Below are 7,259 nucleotides of genomic sequence, written 5' to 3' on the forward strand. Positions count from 1 at the left end.
ACCTGACTCCCATGCAGAATCTCAGGTATTTACAACAGTTCTTCCCAATAGCCAGGTGGACGTATCCAGCTTTCCTGTTGAGAGGGAAGTATGAGTCTCCTTAAGAGCGAGGGAAGGATCTGAACCTTAACATATCTGTTCTTGGAGGCCCAGAATAGGTTCTAGACCTTCCTTCCTGGGGATGAGGAAGTAGTGGAAATAGTGTCCCTTCCATTGGTTACACAGAGGAACGTCTGTCGCTTTCTTCCAGAAAGACTTTCTTGTGAAAGGCAGGGCCAGCTCCAGGCACCAGCATCCCGAGCAGGTGCTTGGGGCAGCAATCGGCAAGGGGCGGCAGTCCGTGTGTTTTTGCTGCCCCAAGCAGCACGCTGAATTGCCACCACGTACGGCGGGGACAGTCCGTGAGCCATTAGGGCGGCTCACACATTTCCATGGCGGCGGCAATTCGGGGCAGCTTCTATGTTCAGCTGTCCGCAATGGCACAGCTTCTGTCTTCCGGCTGAAGACAGAAGCTGCCGCCGAATTGCCACCACCATGGAAAAGCGCATTCCACCCTAATGACACATGGACTGCTCCTGCCTTCCACGGCGGCAATTCGGTGTGCTGCTTGGGGCCGCAATAACAGTGGAGCCGGCCCTGTCCCCAGCATCACCCCACTCTCTTCCCAGCCAGTGTCCCAGCACAGAGCTTCCCCAGCTAATTCCTCTGCGCGGAGAGCTGGTTGCTGCAGGGTGTGAGGTACCCCAGGAAGGGCAGGGCTCACTGGCAGAGGGAGGAGAGTAGGAGCAGAGGAGAGCTCTGCAGATCTGTGTCGGGGAATGCGGGGAAGGGCGAGACTCTGAGGCTCTGTGCAGAAAGGCAGCAGTGAAAGGCTCTTGGCCAAACTGAGAAGGAGGCTGAGGTGGGGAATGTGCAAGTGTTGAGCACTGAGACACTGGGCTGCTGATGTGAGCTGTTCAGCAGACTCTGAGCTTAACTTGCAAAGTCTCTGCCTAGAGCAGCTTGCTTTTTTGCTCACGCCCAGCTGATCTGTGCTATGGGATTTCAGTCACTCCGCTGTCTGCCCAGTTGGGATTCAAGCAGGGACCGAGACTCTTCTCTTTGGGGTCCAGGGAAGATCCAGGCAGTGGTGGGTAAGAGGGTGTGTGCGTGTGTGTGTGTGGCAGGGCAGCTGAGGTTCTTACAACACCCTGTCTCTGGGAATATACACAAAAGCCTTGGAAAACTCCAGTCTGTCTGGGATGGGGTAACCCAGATCAAAGGGAGGCCGTCAGCCTGGCTGCCCAAATCCCTGGCTCCTCATTGAATCCAAAATCCCATTCAAGCTCCTGGCCCTGATCTGGGTTCTCCAAGAGCTGGGACTGGGCTGCCGGAGGGGCTCCCACTCCCTGGGTGTCCATGAGCTGAGTTTCTCCTCTCTCCCAACACCCCCGATCTTCTCCAGCCTCGAATATCTCTCTCATGCCTCACTCCTCTGGGTGTCTCTGGGGCTGAATCTCCCCCAGTTCCCATGTGAAAGGTTTCCAGAGCTGCTCAGTTCAGTGGAGAAACACAGAGATCCAACCCCTCCTTCAACAGCCCCGGGAATGCAGGTGGAGCTCAGTTCAGGGAGGGTGGAACCCACAGCTGGGCTGTCCCTAGCACAGGGCTGAGCCATCTCTCAGCCAAGAGCCTGATCTGTCCTGTGGAGTTTTGAAAGAGCAGCATGTGGTTAAAAATCTATTTCAACTGACCTGAAAGCAGAGTGACACCAGAGCTACCACCAGCTCACAGAACATTGGCCAGGCCAGGAACCTTTGAAATACAAACGAACGAGCTGGGGAGGGGAGAGCGGGGGAGAGTAGCTATGTAACTTCAAGTCACTTGGTTCTGCACTAAGGCCTGGGCTTTCAGAAGGGCTGGAACCCACAATCAGGGTCAGGTCATCAAAAGAGCTCAGCTCCCACTGAGGACAATGGAAACTCAATAGAAGCTATTGGGCTTAACACTGGACGATCAGGAGGGAATTTTCTAGCCTGAGTTAGACAGGAAGTCAAACCAGGGCCGGCTCCAGGGACCAGTGGAGGAAGCACATGCCTGGGGTTTCACATACAAAGGGGCGGCATTTTGGCCATTCCTGGGGCGGCACAGTCCGGGCAGCATTTTTTTTTTTTGTTGCTTGGGGCGGCAAAAATGTTAGAGCTGGCCCTGGGTCAGACTAGATGATCTAATGGTCCTTCTGGTCCCTTTATCTCTAGGAATCCTCCCTCCCCTCCAACCTCTTGTTCTCAGTGGGAGCTGAGCTCCTTTGGCAATCTGGCTGCAGTTTTGGGTACCACAATCTCTGGAATACGTGGCCCTAGCTGGGGTCCCTGCCCTGCCTGTCAGCAGCCACTGGCATGGCTGGGAAACAGCCTCAGCCTTCACCCCCTGGGATTTGTTCTCTCTAGACAGGTGTAATACTGGGCTGCTGTAGCATGTAGTGGAGATGCTACCTAAGCCAATGGGAGCACTTCTGTCAGCGTAGGCTTCTTTCACCCCTCCCACCTGGTACTTTTACTGGAGAGCAGTGTCTGGCGGTGGGGTGGGGCTTCCATTGTCCCATGGCTTCTGCCGGGGACGGGGTTGGGAGCCGCTGGGGGGGATTCCCCTTCCCAACCTGTCTGGCACTGCTGCTGTGGAGTGGGGTTGGGGTGATGGGGCTTCCTCCACCTGCCCATCCGGCGGCCAGGGCTCCAGGGGCCCCCAGTTGGCCGGAGCCCCTCACCATGGACCCCGGGGCCCAGTAGCTAATCCGCCACTGATCTCATACATGCAAATGGTGGATGAAAGTCATGAAATGGGCTACAAATGCAATAAAACAATAAGATAATCAAAAGCTTAATAAATGGAGGGGTGGGGGCACCACAGAAGCTCCTCGCTGGTGCATCATTTGGTCTAGGGCCAGTCCTGATTCTGCCTCTTTAATGGTCGGATGCTCTGTGCTCAGAGCCCAGCCTCACTTTCCTTGCTCCTGCTTGGTGCCAGAAGAATCCAAGTCTCACACAGCAGCTGGCTGTGATTAAATCAGCTTCCTCACTCTGGGCTGCAAATATAAAACAGTGAGTAATGGATTCCGGTGAAGCCTGCAGCTTTTGCGTAGGAGCGGGACACCACATAGGAAGTAAAAACACATGGCCCAGCAGGCAGCCTGCCAGACAGACACACCTTGTGGTGACCCCCTCGCTAAGCTGCTAACAAACTGCTTCCCATGATCAGAGAGGCTGCTTTCCGCTGGGTGTTTCCCATGTACCTTCTCTAGCCAGAGCAGATCCCTTGTGCGCACGTGCAAAGTTTGAGCTCGACAGCTGTGACTTGCCCACGGTCACCCAGGGAGTCTGGGGCAGTGCTGGGAGCTGAGCCCACATCTGCTGAGTCCCAGCCCAGTGCCGTAACCCCAAAACCAGGTGCTCTCTCTTTCTCTCGTTTAATTTATCTTTGTAAATCCATCAGTGTCTCCACCCATTGGGTAACTGACTCTACAAGGTTCAAGGCAGAAGCAGCTCATGCTGCTCATCCTCACTTGGTGAGACCAGTAAATGGCAGCACCCCTGCCTACATCTCCATCCCTAGCCCTGCCCCCATTCCAGTTCTTTGGCTGCACTCCCAGGATCGCAGGGATTGCCAGACCAGGGGTCCCGCTACCCACTCTCCTGTCTGTGACACTGGCCAGCACCAGAGGAAGGAGCAAAACACCCCACAGTTCTAGGATAACCTGTCCCCAGGGGAAGAGCCCTCCTGACCCCACTCCACCACCTCCTCCCTCCTTGGTCCTTCATCTTCTCCCCCTTGGGCCTAGAAGGTTTTGTTCATGGAGCCGCCAGTGTCTGGATTGGCCTCTCTCTTCCAAAGCTCAAAGGAGCCTCTCAATCCACCTTCAGATCCTTCTTCAAACCCCACTTCACAGGGCCAGCTCCCATCACTGCCCTTTGCTCTGCTGCTACTGGCTCCTCCCCCGGGGCCCAACCTCAGTCTCGGGTTTCATGACCTGCCCTTTCATGCTACATAACACTGGTCTAGCATCTTCCTGTCGTTACCCTTCGCCCATCCCCACCCCCATCCCCTGCAGCCCTGCCCATCTCAGCAGTGGGTGAGGCTGGTCTTGGGGACACAGGCAGAGCCCGGGGAGTGGGAGGTGAGAGCAGCAAATGGCAGCACCCAGCATGGACAGGAAGCGCTGATCTGAGCTAGGCCGCAGGATCAGAGGATGCTGATGGTGTGAACAACCGCCCTGATGCTTCTTGACCAAAGACAATTTCCTGTGAGAGCCCCTGGGTCAGGCTCATGCACACTTGTTTGCTGAAGTGGCTACAATCAATTTCCAGCAAGCTCTCTGGCTGGCTGCAATCCTCCCTAGTTTCGAACTGCCTGCACTAATTCCAAAACCTTTCCATTGACCTGCCAGATTGTAAGTCACTGATGTATAAACACTTAGAGGGAAAAATCCCCACCCTGCAAAACAACCTTACTCTGCCCTCTTTGAGCTCTGCCCTAATGTGCCACTAACACATTGTGACAAAGTTCCTCTTCTACCTTGGTGGGTCCTGCACTAATTTGCAGATTTGCTCACCTCAGTGATCTGCCCCACAGTCTGGATCAACTCCTCCTGTGTCTGATCAGGAGTTGGGAGGTTTGGGGGAACCCAGGCCCACCCTCTACTCCAGGTTCCAGCCCAGGGCCCTGTGGATTGCAGCTGTCTACAGTGCCTCCTGTAACAGCTGTATGACAGCTACAACTCCCTGGGCTACTTCCCCATGGCCTCCTCCAAACACCTTCTTTATCCTCACCACAGGACCTTCCTCTGGTGTCTGATAATGCTTGTAGTGCGTAGTTCTCCAGCAGCACAGCCTCTCACTCTCAGCTCCTTGTGCCTCTTGCTCCCAGCTCCTCACACGCACTTCCTCTCTTCTGGCTCCCCCTCACCTGACTGGAGTGAGCTCTTTTTAAAACCCAGGTGCCCTGATTAGCCTGCCTTGATTGGCTGCAGGTGTCCTAATCAGCCTGTCTGCCTTAATTGGTTCTTGCAGGTTCCCAATTACTCTAGTGCAGCCCCTGCTCTGGTCACTCAGGGAACAGAAAATTACTCATCCAGTGACCAGTATATTTGCCCTCTACGAGACGCCTGTACCCCACTGGTTTGGGTCTGTCACAACACATACCAGCACTCTGCCTCGCACATGCTACAGGACACACTGAGCATAAAGCCCATGAGCGCTGTAGGACAGAGAACTTTGGGGATCGTGGTGGATGATCAGATGAACATGAGCTGTGGCCAGACAGAGCCAGTGAGATCTTGGGATGTATAAACAGGGGAATCTGGAGAAGGAGCCAGGAGGTTATTTTGCCTGGTTATTTGGCCCTGGTATGATCGCTGCTGGGATCCTGCATCCAGTTCTAGTGCCCACAATCCAGGAAGGATGCTGATAAATTGGAGAGAGGTCAAAGAGGACAGAAGAGGGTGATTAAAGGATTGGAAACGCATGCATGTGAGCATAACAAGTACCTGCAGGAAACGAACCAGGCAGCTTCAGAGCTAAAAGCGTGAGCCTCTCTACAGGGTGAACAAGAGAGCCACGGCCTTTACGTGGGGCTGTAACAGACCCACATCCTCTGCAGATCTGCACAGCTGAGGACACAGAACACGCCATGGCCAGTGATTTATACTGGTCCATACATTCCCTCCCGCTGCAGCCCCTCAATGTCTTGGTGGGTTTGCTGAGTTTCCCAGAATGCACTGCTTCTGCAGGCTGAGCCGGGATGTGTGGGATCGGTACCAAAGGACATCTCTATGGAAACGATTTAGGAGGCCAGAAGTGTGGACCCAGGGTGAACTTGCATCAGTTTGAAACCCAGTTCTGCACGGCTAGCCAAGGGGCCCTGACCCGCTTGCGTTCAAAGCTGTTCTATCAAAACAGTGCAGGTCTCCTGTACAGTCCAGGGAGGTTGGAGGAGAGAGATGTAGCTAAGCCCACACGTGCGCTTGGTACCTGCATTTCCTGTGTGGTTTCCCTTGAAGAACGGTCAGTGCTGGTGGGAGCCCTGAGCTGCACAGACCGAGTCTGAGGGCCAGTTAATAGGGGGCCTCCTTTCCCCCCTCTGAGCACCTGCTGGGAAATCAAACCAGGGACATGCTTGGCCAATGGAGGACGAAGAGGGCTACACGGTATTAAACCTCCGGCCAAAGCAGAGACAACCAGGCCACCCGCCGGGAGCTGGACCCCAAGGTAAGTGACTGAGCATCCTCCCGGGCGTCCACTTTCGCAACGCAGCAATTACAGGGTGTGGCTGGGGCTTCACAGAGACCCACGGGAGCAGACATTTACTGGAACCTGGGATCCCAACTCCACTGGACAGCTCTGACAGCCCCAGCCTGGGTCTTTGCATACAGCATGTCAGAGAGGGGATGAGGAAAAGTGTCTCGGGGCATGTGGATGACCCACAGAGTGAAGCAGAACTCCCTGCAGGAGAGAGTGAGTGAAGATACTCCCTGTATTTCCAGTGTCACTGCTAAGGGCTTGATCTCGCTAATACTTACTCGTGGGTGTAGGATTTACTACCATGAGTAGCATCATTGACTTTTGGCATTTTCTTCAGCATTGCACAGCAGGAAAGTATCAAACCAACAAAGCACCCAGTAAAAGTCAGAGCTACGACAAATCCACCGGTGCAGTGCTTGATTGACCACCAGTAAGTGTATTTTCAGTGGACATTGTATGCAAACAATTGGATACGATAACACTGCTGTGACAGACAATGGAAAATGCGCTGTAGCCTTATTATGAAATCTGAATGTGCATCATCATTCAGGGGGTTCCCACAGCGTAGGATCTTGGTCTAAATGAAGACTGATGCACATTTTCCATAAGGATGAGGTAGCCAGACAATGTTGCATCAATTTAATGTGAACTCAGTGGTCCCAGACGTTATCTTTTCTTCCTTTCTGGGCTAGGACTGGGGAAATACTGGAACAAATCTTCCCATGGATTTGTTTGAATTTTGAGCTGAGTTCGGGCCCCTTTTGTGCTCACTTCCTGCAAATATCCTAACGTACAAGCTCCTGGGCAGGAATAATTGCTCAGGAAATTATTAAATGCTTGGAAACAGGGATTTTTCTGGCAAATATTGGAGAAGTTCCCCAGCAAAGGGCACAGTCAGTTTCCAGTCTGCGGGGGAAGAGGGTCTGTAGGAGGCAGGGAAGGAAGCATGGCACAGTGCCCTTGAGTGGTCACTGCAGGTATCTC

Source organism: Gopherus flavomarginatus, assembly GCF_025201925.1.
Source record: "Gopherus flavomarginatus isolate rGopFla2 chromosome 12 unlocalized genomic scaffold, rGopFla2.mat.asm SUPER_12_unloc_5, whole genome shotgun sequence".
Classification (NCBI taxonomy): Eukaryota; Metazoa; Chordata; order Testudines; family Testudinidae; genus Gopherus; species Gopherus flavomarginatus.